Consider the following 14,375-nt stretch of genomic DNA (forward strand, 5'->3'; position numbering starts at 1 on the left):
TGCAGCTAATGATATCAGCTATATATCAGCTAGACTGTCATTGTATTAGGGCTCTACCAAATTTCTTTTTTTTTCTGTTACATATGAAGCTTCTATTGAGGTTTTTAAATGAAGCTTCAAATGTCTGTTGTCATAATATGATGGCCTCACCCCCCAAAAAATACTTGACTAAAATGCTAATTTTGAATAAAATGATTAATTAGCTTAAATGAGTTTGCCTCTTTTTATGAAATCAACATTTTTAATGAAAATAACTTGTCAGTTTTATCAACATAAATGTAATTTATTTTGCTGTTAAATTGCTGCTACATGCGTGTCCAATAGTGTGAGTAGTGAAGGCTCATATCATGAAAGTCACGTGCCCGATTCATTTGTCTTAGAACTGTGGCCTAATGGGCCACTGACAGCCATAAAAACCTACACAAGTTTGGAGATTCTACATGTTCAAACTGTTCTCTTGGATTGCATAACACAGAGCAGGACTGCCGCCAGCACATTTCCTTCTTATGCCTTAGGCTACCTCCCCTGCTGTTTTTCCCATTACTTGATAGGATCTTCTGTTTCTCATGCCATTGGCAACATAAAAATGACATTCAATGCCAGATCACCCGGTTAAGCCAATGGGCTACTGCCAGATGGTGAAATGTTAATTTAAGGTTACATTACACCATGGAGTTTGCAAAAGTTACTGCAACCTGTAAATAACAGGACACGGCAAAGGAATGAATACCTATACCTGAGAATGCAACCAGAGGCAGCATGCAAACACGTGCACACATGCATTTGATCTGCAAAATGTAACCTCCACTCCTGGAGGTGGCCTGTCAGTCAAAAACATCCACTTTGGCTCCTCCTGAAAACCAAGCCTATTACAGTTTTATATTACTCTGGGAGCACAAAAGTAAAACAACTGATCCTGCTAAGTACTTGTCAGTAAATTACTCTCAAAAAAGAGAGATGAAGCACAGATGAAGCAACAATGTTATGTAGAATGAGAAAATGGGATGCCAAGATTCATAGAAATAGATCAAACTTTGATGTGGTTTAGGATATTTAGTGTATGCCATCAGAATCATTCATGTGTTATAACTAAGAAGATCCAGTGATATGTGTTTTGAAGTTTCTTTGTGTGGCAAAAGGTGTATGGCAGCTTGCTGAAAATAACCTTTAGCTGACAGGTAGCCCATTTTTACTTTAATCCCTTGAATACTTGGAAATTTTACTTGCATCCCTCAGAGCCTGAATAGGTTACATAGCTCATGGTTTTACAGAAATGGATTGAGGCCAAAGTTGAAAAAGTTTTTTTTTTTTCCAGTGGAAATCTCAGTTGTAACGACTAAAGATTAGTGGGTGCAATGGCTCAAACAAACTAGCATCTACAAAAAATCAAACTGAAACTTGTCATTACAAAAGCATGATTTGGTTGCCTCAAAGTAAATTTTGTGAAGTCAGATCCTTCTGTTTTTTTTTTGTTTTTTTTTTTTGTTAGTTTGTTTTTTGTTTGTTTTTTTCTGCACAGCTACAGTAACAGGCAGGCAGTGTTTCCCACTTATAGACTTTACTGGGGTGGACTGTCAGGTAACGTAATGGCTGCCCAAGTAGATTTGGCAACTCATTTAGCATTTTTATTTTTTTTATCCATCAAGAGAAAAACACCATCCATGATTGAGACTTTGTATAGTAGATGATCTTTGCACGCTCTGCTGCACTGTGCCCCTCCCTCACCTGTTCGCTTTGCTGCTACAGCCTGTGTGACAGTCACACTCTGTTTCGTGCAGTAACACACACACACGGATAGAGTCTCTTCTTTAATTTATGTGTCTACTTATGCAGTTGTTTAGTAAAAGCTAGTCGTTGTTGGTGGTGCCAACCATTCAGTGCCATGTTAGTTACTATTGTTTTAATAGGCTCCATCATTGCCAGTGACCCTTCTCCTTGTAGTTCAGCTGCTTCTGTGAAAACAGAATCGTGGATGAAAAAATCCAACACACAGCTTGTGTTTTTTTGAGCGTCTTTTTAAAACATCCTGCTGATGAAGAAAGTTAACAGAGCAAACACAAACAGCGCGAAACAGCCCCAGTGTGTGTGTGCACAATAAGAGTAACCAGGGGATAGGAGTGTGAGAAGGGAAAAGGAGAAAAGGAAGGTGAAAAGATTGAAGTAGTTTGTGACTAAACACTAAAATAAGAGGGAGAAGTAAAATAACAGTGGTGAACGAAGAAATAACCTACTAGAACTAGGGTAATTACAATATAATGTTATATTTATTACATTATTTATGAAATGACAGTGCACCACAGAACGGCAATGCACTGTACCGATCATGCCCTGCACGGCTGGATCTACTCCACTTCATAGAAAATAATTGGATCTGTCGACTAAACTCACATCAACAGTTTTGGTGTGTCTCTTTCATTAAGCTGCTGACACAGCTGGAGTGTGCAGCGCATACTTGGTGCCACCGTTTACACAGTGTTATTGTTCATCATTGTGAATGCTCACATCATTATTGTTACAGTTATTAGGTAATTGTTCTTGATGTGGATAGCCTTTAACACAGTTAGTCATGTTTGGGCCTGATAAGGTTGTGTGATGATTACCGGGTTCATGTGATGCCTACCATATGGCTGAGCTCCTTACCATAATCGCCACAGATTTTTTTGTTGTGTCAGTTTCATGTTATTCCCTCGTGCAGTGCACAGAGATTGAGCTGTCACATACATGCCCCTCAATGAACTCAGCTTTTGATTGGTTTACAAATTAGGTACACAGCTTCTGATCAGTCCACAAACTCAACCCAAGGAATCATGATATTGACAGCATTGACGGCTAACAATAATTGTTTGCACCACAGTAAAATGGATAATCATAGAAGACATTTGGTATTGGATTTATCAGTATAGATTTATTTTACAGAGTCTCCAAAAAAGACACTGCATTTCAAAGATGGATTACAAAGCCTCTGAAACAATCCTAGCAGTTTTGAAAAAACAGTGGTCCATTTTGGTTCTTCAAGGAAAAAAGACATCTTTATAATAAGACACACCGGGAAAACACAGACTATTGTGGATTGATTGGCATGGATTCAGGCCCTAACATCATAGTTGATAATACTGGTTTTCAAAAAAGCTACAATCGTCCTAGCCACCATTAACAAGCTGATTCTAGAAGTGTCTCAAGGTGCTGAACAGCTTGTGTCAGGTGTTTTGTTTTGGCAGTGGGAAATGGATCAGAATCTACATCTTCACATAATTTGTTAATCTGTAAAAGGGATGTAGTTCTGGCTTGTCTATCGCCTGTTTTTGTAAGCCCTCAGGGTATCTAAATGCGCTATTTTAATAGAGAGGTGTCAGAATGTCTTCCGTTGATGGTTTTTGAGTAGATATTTTAGGGCTGGGCAATATAATGATATTATATTGTATTGAGATATGACAGTATATGGGGATATATTTTGGATATAGTTATATCATGATATGTCAGAAGTGTTGTCTTTTCCTGGTTTTAAAGGCTGCATTACAGTTAAGTGATGTCATTTTGAGAATTTACCAGACTGTTCCAGCTGATCTATTATTTGCTTTTACTCACTTAGGCATTATAACCACATTATTGATGATTATTTATAGAATAATCTCACATTTTGTGAAAGCACCAATAGTCATCTCTGTCATATTGTTGCAGTATAGTACAACAAACTTATTTTAGACCCTCAGCCATTTCCACTTGGAGTACACAACATATCAGTCACAACTTACATGATCAGTAATTACTGATATTGACCGATATGAATCTTCACTATTTTGACAGGTTTTTTGGCTATATCACCCAGGCCTAAGATATTTCAATGGCTGGAAAGCTGCATTGTCACCATTTAAGGCACCCACTGTGTAACCATAGCTTTGAGTTCAGCAGCTCATAATCTGCTGTTGCATGTCACCTATCCCTTTGAAGTAAAGAAGGTAATAGTACTGAGTTGATATTTCACATAGCGTTTTATTATCACAAACCTTTAATTGCATATGCATATGGCAGTAGTCTTTCCTTCCCTTCTTGTTTTGGATTCCATAGGTTTTAAGTTTTCCTTTTTATTTTTCTTAATGTCACTCGACTCTTCCAGTACCTAAACTGAACTCTCCCCATCCTGCAGGTTCATTCACTCATTCTGTCATTGCCCCTTTTTGTGTCATCCTGTCTAGCTGGCTCACCCCCCCCCCCCCCCCCCCCCTCTCCCCTTTCTTTGCAGTGTCCCGCCTTTGTGACTAAGAGTAGCTGTGTCTGGTTCTGTGGATTGCATAAGAAGGGGATTCTATAAATATCTGCAGGAGTGACCTACAGCTAATATGTGTGATGATTATGGGTGAGGAAAGCAGAGAAGCTGGAGCCTTAAATCCTCGCACCCTGAGGCAATGACAGATAGAGGAACTTGTGGAAAGCAACGTGTAGTTTTGTGCCAATATGTCTCCAAAAACCTTGCAACATTTTCTTTTTTGTTCGTTCCTACATGCATGCATGCAAACATGCCTGCACGTGCCTACTTGTGGGGGTGTGTATGTCTTGTGTGTGTGCCCTTAACTACAGAGTCGCTGTGTCGTGGCACACTGCTTGCCCAAATGCAGTGTGACATGCTGCTGAGCAGCTTGATTCACCCAATAGGACAGGCCATATACTAGAAGCCTGTTTGTTGTTCAGTCAGTCTAAACCACTATATCCTTTAATAGCTGGCCTTTCATAGCACGGACTTAAGAACAGACTTGCTGAGCTGTCTGCGTGTGTGTGTGTATGTACCTGTTGATGACAACCATAATTTATGTGTTACTTATTTCCACGTTAGTCATTAGTCATTCAGTGTTTCAACATGGCTATGAGCATGTCTGTTGTAATGGGATGCTGACAATGAACAATATTTGTTCATTTATTATACACTGTGAAGGTTTAGTGTACTTGGCACAGTCTACTGTAGTCTAGGTCTTGGAAACACACATTTAATTTCCTTAGCACCTGAGTGTGTGTGCATGCGTGTGTGATTGAGTGACTGACACTGACTAAAATAGACTTGATTGAGCTGTCTGATTTAAAGGCTGACATGTCACAATTCAAGAGGTGACTACCATAAGCTTTTAGCTGCCCTGCAGGTGTCTTATTCAGGTAGGTGGTTGCATTTGTTGAAGGCCAATTTCTCTTGCACAGACTCAGTTGTAGCAGTCCTTCTACCTTACCACTGCTCCACTTTTATCATCAGTGTGGCCTCATTATGGCTGACCTCTCCACGCTGTGGGTGTGACCAAAGGGAGGAAAGGGAGTAAGGACTACCCCTGACGCTGAAGTTGTCAAAGTTTCTCCACAGAATTAGGTCATAGACAGACAATCATGGTCACAATATTAATTTAGTGGTAAGGGTTTATCATTGCACATGGTTTAAAGCAGAAGATGTACTCATGTTTCCTAGAAGTTAATTAAAAGCATTCTCTAAAGCCATTTAAATAGTGCTACACCAATAATGACATTAACTGTACATAAAATACATTTCCCAACATGTCAAGGCATTTATTGCTAAAATGAATGTTCACTTGCACTTGCTATGATTTTTTTTCCTTGGGATTTCACATTTATTGATAAATAAAACACTTTGTTATAAATTTCACATTCAGTTATGCAAAACTGCTGCTGTTTTAATTCAAACTTTATCACATAGAGAACCTTTTTTTGATTTTTTTGGGGGGGCTTTTGTGCCTTCAATCAACAGGATAGCCAAATCGAACCCATTACTGCTGCAGAGGACTAACAGCATCAGTACGTGGGACACATACTATACCAACTAAGCTACGTGGATTCCCCCACAGAGAACAGTTTTGACTGGTCAGCACCATTTAGCACCATTTTGCTTTTTTCTTCCTTGAGACAGCAGTTTTGTTTAACCATTTACATGATAGTTTATGCTAACAGATAGTATCGGATCATACTTATTTTGCCCCCAATATTGATTTTGGCCAGTACTGAACTGATACCCATACAGAGTATGGAATCAGTGCAGTCCCTGTGTTTTGCATTCATTCTTTTTATAGGCTAGCCAATGAATCACTAATATACACACCCAGACCCCATTGTTATACTGTGTTGCACTTGAGTTGGAGCCTTGGATAAGCTGTATTCTTCTTTATGTGGATATTTTTAAAATTGCTACATATTATGAATGGTTCTGGGATTTGTCGGTCAGGTGATGATGTAATAGCCTTGTTAATTCGTCAATGAAAGGTCAAGTCCACATTCAGTATAATCTACTACAGCTAAAGGTGACCTTTGATGCTCACTATCTGACTGTTAAAGGGCAAATCTCCATTTAGATTTGTGTATCTATGGCACATATGATTATCTTTGCGGTTTATGAATGTCGTGTTGAGGTCAAGTATACCAGTACTGGTTAAGGCTCCGTAGTTGGTTACTCTGTTTGTGCCATTCCCTAAAAAGTGCAACACAGTGTAAAGTTAGTGCTTTTATATGTGTGTGTGTGCTGCTTGGGAAAGCATTTTGATGTGTATGCTGATGAATCTTGAAGCTATTGCTTTATAAATATACTGCACCAAATACTGCTGTGCTGAATTGATTTGAGCATTGGCTTTGCCACATCCCCTCCTAGTTTATTTACACCTCTACATATTGGTTAATTGCATGTTTAGTCTGTCTTGATTGCACTTTAATTAGAGCCACTTAGACTGCAATATCTTGTAAATAGGCATAGAGGAAGTGCATGTTAATCTATCATGTTGTCTAGAAGTTGCTTCTCCAGAGCATATGTCCCATTTCCTCAACATAATTGACAGTTTGACAGTAGGAAATTGGATGTGCTGTAAAATTACTCCAATGGAAAATATATCCTATAATGATGCTGTTCTCTCTCTCTCTCTCTCTCTCTCTCTCTCTCTCTCTCTCTCTCTCTCTCTCACACCTGTTAAAGGTTTTTCACATCTCTTTTTTAATTGTCTTGTAAGATGTGTTTGTATTAAAAAGTCAGCTCCTCTTATGAGGTGGTATATCTCTCATATTGGCTGTTGCATGATTTTTCAGTTGTTATTAGTCCAGTTTTGTTTACTCCCCAGGCCTCTGTTATGTGAAGATTGTACTGGGGCAGCACCATTTACAGTGACAGTTGACAGTTAAATAAGCCAAATAAATTGCGTGTGTGCGCATGTGTGCATTGCTGCGCTGCTGCGCACATGCCGTGACTGTCGTATAGAGCATGTGTGTGCATTTGACCAAAACAGAAATCGGGTGTGTGACGCTGTCCGGCTAGTAACCTCTCAGGGCTAGCCAGTTGGTTCCTGTCTATTCAGTTGATTGCAGCATCCCTAAGATCAAGGCTTTTTTTCCCCCACATATTGACATTGAATAAATAAAATAGCAGTGTATTACCCTGAAACATTGAATTGTGTGTATGTGAACCATGGATAAACAGCACCACAATATTAACAGTAGGGCTGGGGGAAATGTTCAATTCTAGATGTATCACGATGTACAAGATTTTGACCCCCCCCCCCCAATGTTATTATATTAATTGAGTCTATTGATTAATTCATTAATAAATGCAGTTAACTTTTTTTTTTAAGTAAAGACGCTGCAGACCATTTGCCAGTCATATTTCATATTGTATTTCAGGAAAACTGGTGTGAGACACTGAAAACTGTGCCCCTTTTTCTATTAATTCAGTCAAAAAGAGATTGTGAATCAAACCAGAAAAAGTGATCCCCCTCCCCAAAACTAGGCTTCTTGAGTTTTGGTGAAGATGGCTGAACTTGAGCAGCTGCAGATAAATACAATCCAACCTGCACCCCATGGCTTAAAAGGTTAAAATTTTGATGCATCAAGATGCATTGAGAATAGTTTTATCATGAAATAATAGCCCTCTGAATTGCAATCAAATCGTGAGGTCCCTAGAGATTCCCACCCCTAATTAAGAGCAGCCACCAGTTTTACATAGTGGTATATCATCAGGATATACAAGCATTGGGTTTAAATGTGGTCACTTTGTCACCTGTTTTTATTGATATTTTGCACTAGTAAAATATTGTATAAATAAAGAGTACACGATTCAAAATCAATATATATTTATATTGAAGGACTCTGATTGGAATAGTTAGCAAAGAAGTCATCATTGACATTACTGGTAAAAGTAAATTTCAAGAGAAACTTGAAGGAATTGCCACATCACTCTTGTGACTTTTTACACTGGTGACACATTCAAGTTGCAACTTGAAATCCAGTAACTGAGTCATCAGAAGTGAGAAAAGATAAAAAGGGTGACGGTCATAGCTTCCTTGTTCATTGTCAAATGTCTCCCTTCAGGCTACACATCCTGATGGCATGCATGATTTGTCTTACTTCTTTCCTTTCTTACTTTGAGAGTGTTTTTTCTCCGCTTTAAAATATATACCCTTCTATATCTTGCACTTAACAAATGGTCCTGTCCTTTGTAGAATTAGATCCAGATTTCTTTACCAAGTAAATGGTGTTAGAATTTGTCAGCACTATCAGTGGGCTCTCATCTGGTAAGAGCACATCTTCTAACTGTCATAGTTCAGAGATAAGTTTATGCCATGCTGCTGACAGAGCATGCTCTCTCCACCAACTTCCTGTCCAATGGAGCAACAGCACACACTTGCTTCACTCTGGGCCGGAAAACCAGTCTTCATCACCATGGAAACAAACAGGAAGCGGTGGTGTGAAATTTGTCTGCAAGTTTGATAGCTGCAGGAAGATAAGCAGATATGCTGGAGGCATCTGATTAAACAAAAAATAAAATCTACACTAGGCACACGATAGAAATTATGACAAGAGCAGAGCAGATAAAATAAGAGTACTAGACATGTTTTTTAATGTGGATTAGGGACTCCAAGGGGCATTTAGGTTTTTATACTGGATTAGCCACACCTCTGTGTAAGCATTACAAAAACATTTACCACTAGGGCAACGCCACAGTGTTAAAAATCAGTGCTGTGCTTTTCAAAACAAACAAAAGGTACATAACATAGACTGTTATAAGCTTGATCTGTAAAAAAAAATAGCCTAATATAGTCTCCCTCTTCTCCTTTAGACTCTCAGTCATGCTCTCTTCACAGTTTTTTGGGGTAGCATGAATTTAATTGCAGGAACATTTGGAACAGTTTGGATGCAGGAGTGGAGTTGAAGATATTTCAAACTGATTGCTTTCTGAGTCTACTGGAGGGAATCATTTATGCCTCTTTTTATCTAATAGATATTTCTGTCCCATTTTTGTGTGGTTGTGTGTAATTTTTTTAACATTCAGTACATTAGCGTCCTCACAAACGTGCATGTGTGCTTGGTAAGATCAAGCATTGTCTGTTTTTGCATGAAACACAGCTTTGTTGATTAGGCGACATCTCCCCACTGAGTACCCAGGATTCATCTGTGCTTTAGCATCACTGTGACGTCTGTGCCTGTCACACCAGGGCACTGAAACATGCCCCGATATGGCATCTGTGGACTGGGATCCGCTGCTTCCTCTGCCTCTTTAATGTCCTCTTTTCCATATTTTTTCTTGTGGTTTCTTGTCTCGTCAGATAAGCTTGCTTCTCTTTTTCCAGATGTGTTTTTTCTCTGTCTTTATCTCAAAGGTTTCCTTCCTGAAAATTTTCTGCCGCTGTTGATTTATCTTCTGTTAATGATACACACTAAGTCTATGTTCTCATGCTTCTTCTCCTTTCTTTTACTTTGCCTTAAAAGCTTACAATAATCCTTGAGGATATTTACAGTGCAGGGATATTCAGTTTTAGTTGTAACTCTCACTTCTAGATGACATCTAAATGCAGTACACAAAGTAAACAGCTTTGTTCTTGAAATGCTACTGTGCTCAATTTGTGCATGTTTGCTGAGCTGGTTAAAGGCAAAGACGGAATAGTGTACAAAGGCAGACCTTTGCCCATCACTGGACAAGCTTTTGCAGACTTCAGCATTAAGATTTGTTTTACATTTGACCAGTCAAGCCAGGGGGTCAGAGTTCGTCTTTTACACACATTGCATTCATTGATGTGTCCTCATAGCAAACAGATTGAAACAATTCTTTGGATATATTGTATGCTTTACTATTTAGCTTTCATAGTAGTTTATTTTGGTATATTATAAGTTTGTTGTTGAAATTTTCAGCTAACCACCTATGGCAACATATTGACTACTCACTGCCAACTGCTATCTTGGGCAATGAGTGTGTTAAATTGTTTGTGCTTTTAAAAGTGAGCCAATTCAATCCACTCTATTTGGAAGGTGCCAAAAAACAAAATCTCTAGTACAGCATGGATACTATTTTCAACAAAGACACTATCCTCCACTGTTAATTTAGCTAATTTCATAACTAATTTTGTAGTAATTCTGTATTTGTTCTGCTATATTTGTGCTGTCATTTCTACTGCCATTACTATTCTGAGTACCATCTCATTTACTTTACAACGTACAAACATTACATCAATCATAAAAGTGAGCCAGTGGAAAAGCAGAAAGGCATAGATGACACACTCGACCACTGAGAGAGTTTAGCTCAGAATATGTTTGGGGAACTAGCCACATGTTTCTGACTTCAATAGTTAATGCATTAACTAGATGCCAGTTGACACGTCTCCAGTTTGGACAAACAGCGAGGGTTACCAGCATGGAAACTAAGAAATGTACTGCTGTGGACAGGGACAGCAGCAAAACATATAGTACCCACTCAAAAAAGATCCACATTAAACAATTAATATAAGTGTATGTCTGTGTTTAGAATATTATAAATTATTATATAAGCCAAATACTTCTCTCTTTCTCTCAACCAGGATCCTTTTGCAAAAGCCGTAGCTTCGCCTTGCAGAACACAGGAGTTTCTGGTCTACTACTGTCACTGGTGAATTTGAAATAATGTCTTAAAACACCTAAGTCACACATTAACAATTAAAAACAGATTGATGAACTGGTAGACAAGCAACTCCCGTGATCCATGAGGTTAAATACTGATGTCACCAATGAAGTCTGGTTGGTTTGGAGTGAACAATATTTGGCTTAAATTACAGCAGTTTCACATTTGAAAACACTGCATTTTAAATATATTGCTCTTAAACTGTTAACTTTTTTTTCTTTGGGCTGAAATACAGTTTGTTGTTGACCCTCCCCATAACAAGGCTTTGCTTATCTTCCTACAATGGGACACTGACTGTTGATAAGTACCTGATACAACTCCACTTCAAATAATCCGGACTATCCCTTTAATGTTAAAACTCTAGTTTTAAAAATAGAGGGATACTAATTTAAGAGACCAGGGGATCAAGGAAGTCCTCGTCTAAGGTCAACCTGTTAATCATAATCAGTCAGTTAGCATAAGCTAGTTGCCATGCAGTTTAAAGACTTAACTATCCACTGTATTGATAAAATAAAATCATGAGCATTAGTATCATGAACATGTTGAAGGCACAGAATCTTAAAAAGCATACTTCTGAATGGCCACCTGAAGTATACCAAATGCTTTCATGGCTCAGTCAGTCATGCTGAGGCCATTCTCAGCACCATCTGCTGTAATACTCCTGCAGCATTACACGGCCAAAGTCAGTTCCCAATGGTAAAAAATAGGCCTATTCCTCTAAGGCAGCTGCAGGGATTGTGATATGACACCACCTCTTGTTTGTCTGCACAATCCTCGCTGTGAGCAATGTATAAAGCTTAAAGTACATCTGGGACTGCGCTGTAGAGGAACATACACGCATGCTTCGTGATTAATGTTATAGTCAATCAAAGCCTGAGTGTTTGAGTTTATTGAGTGCACCTACCTTACAGGAGTGGTGGAATGACAGGTTATTAATAGATTCACGCAACCTGCCAGCACCCTTGCCTGCAGCCAACAATGCATACACAAGCACACACACACACACACATCATATTTGTATCAAGCTGTGCCTGAGTCATAACAAATGTCAGGTCTACATATTACAGCAATGTGACGCATGGCCAGCTCCAAATGGAAACTCCTGCAATGTACCTTATGTGTTTGAAAACCCACTGTTAATTTGGTGTGCAAGGTTTATTGAAGCATTCTGTAATTTTGCATTTTGTTGGATGCTATCTTGACCATACATGTGTACTCAGTCATAATCATCATCAGTCTGATGCAGCTTATTGTACACATCATGTAGTTTAAGTGTGGTCATATATGTAAGGCACAAATATGTCACATCACAACCCTACTGTGCAAAGGTACTCAGAAAGCTGCTTTTGTAAACAACTTGAAATATAGTAGTCTATAAACTTAAATATTTAAGAATCTTTAAGTTAAATATTCTTTAAATAATTATTATTATGTTAAATAATGGTTAACCAATTTTAGAAATGAACACTGAGAATAAAAAGAAATAAGAATTAGATAAATAGGACCATCCTAAATAAACATCAGTGCTGTCTAGTATCAGTCAATTGCTGAGTATTTTAATCCTGCCAGTAAATTAAGGGTAGGTTGTAAAACAAGAAACAGAGCTTATCAGCATCTACACCTGCCAGGGAGCTCCTTTTGTCCTCATAAGTGTTCCCTGTGTGCTAAATTTAAGTCACCCTAAGCATCATCTACTCCATTATATGTTCTGGTAAGATTTTTTTTTATATGGGTGCATATCTGAAAACATATACACTGATACCAACATATCTGTGATCGATTCGTATCAGGACAATGTGTCGGCCAACTTAATCGGTGGGACTCTGGTTTGTGATACATAATATATTTGAAAAAAGAGTAAATATGTGAGCACAGAAAATATGGGTGTTGAATTTTAGCTAATGCCAAACTCACCAACTAATTTTAAAACGGCATTCATATGCATAGAGAGAAATGCAGATAAAGAGAAATGTCATCAAACGTAGAAAGAGAAGTGATTATCTTCTCTTGAATCATGAACATACTCAAGCTAGAAGATTAGAAAATAGCAGTGCATCACAGACTGCAGGATATTAAGATTATCTTTCCTGCAGGAGCGACACATAACCCTAGCTTTCACTAATACATATGTACGTCATATCTTTCTCTCTGTCTTGCTCTTCTCTAACCTGCAAGTCCTCGTCTTTATCTGTAGGCTCCTTGGAGCTTCAGCAGTTCTGGCAACATTTCCACTTGCCCTTCCCCTACAGCTGTCCTTCAGCTCTGTGGGCTACACCATCCTGCAAATGTAATCTGTAAACCGCTTACATCACCGGGTGTTATGTGCTGATGATCAGTATTGATTGATGACCCGGACAAGAACTCTTGGCCTGAATCATAAATTAGCCCTAATAACTTGTCATCTTGCTGCTTTGATTTAGAGAAAAACATGTTCAGGTGCAGGTTCATTCTTGTGCCTGTTATGATTGCTTCCAAGATGTTTAACAGGGAAAAGTTAAATTAATTATGTGAGTATTTTTTGTGCAGCAGGAGGTTGAAGTTTAATATACAGCAACTGGCATCTTGACCAACATTTACAAATACCAGAACAAATACACTTGTACATGTGTGCATTCTGATACAGATAACACAATGTGTTTTCAGAGGCGGAGAATAGTCATGTGAGCATTCATGTGAAGTTTTGTGAATGATCTTGGCACCAGTCTGTGGCCTTTATTTAGTTGGACGGATAATATTGCTTCACAAAAAGATTATATGAGTTGAGGTGTGACGCTCACAGCTAGTACATCGTTGAATGTCTGCAGAATTCCTGTGTGAACACTTCTAACATGCTATAGTTATATGCCATGTTATATGACAGGCATGTCCAGACTATTCCAATGAAGGGCCGTGTGGCCGCAGGTTTTTGTTCCTACCAAGTTGGAGCACACCAGGCTCGATTCATTTAATTAACTGATTTCAGTCTTCAAACAGCTGATTAATTGAGTCAGGTGTGCTGTTGGTTGGTTGGAGCGAAAACTTGCAGCCACTCAGTCCTTTCTGGAATAGTTTAGACATGCCTGTTATAGGACATGTATGAGGAAAACTGTAATGGTTGCAAAGCTCTACTAGCACGCTTGCTTCAAATAAAGCAAATATGCTTTGGTTTTTCCACTTTAAGCTCTGCCACGGTATATACAAGGATTACTTTCAGTGTTGTTACTACTAATCACCACACAGGTCGGGGCAATTAAGCACTTGTGATATGTATCAACAATAGACATTTCATCAATAATAAGAAGAATATTTTTCAGTATAATGTTCATTAAATGCAAACCACCATGAAAGCACATAACGAATATGCCCAAGATCATATTCAGCTTATTACATCCTTTGATAACTGAGTGTGCAGCCCTATCATCACATTATGTTGAGTATCAGTGGTAAATAAGTAATAATTGTCTAGGTTTTGCCTACAGTCCCCCAGTAAGACACAAATTCT

General features: G+C 38.5%; 1 protein-coding gene across 3 annotated transcripts in view; it reads left to right on the forward strand.

Moving 5' to 3' along the window:
• pip4k2aa (phosphatidylinositol-5-phosphate 4-kinase, type II, alpha a) overlaps window positions 1-14,375 on the forward strand; it is a 35,134-nt gene that overhangs the window by 3,749 nt on the left and 17,010 nt on the right. The window lies entirely within an intron of this gene.

Source organism: Lutjanus erythropterus, chromosome 21, assembly GCF_056507025.1.
Source record: "Lutjanus erythropterus isolate fLutEry1 chromosome 21, fLutEry1.hap2, whole genome shotgun sequence".
Lineage (NCBI taxonomy): Eukaryota > Metazoa > Chordata > Actinopteri > Lutjaniformes > Lutjanidae > Lutjanus > Lutjanus erythropterus.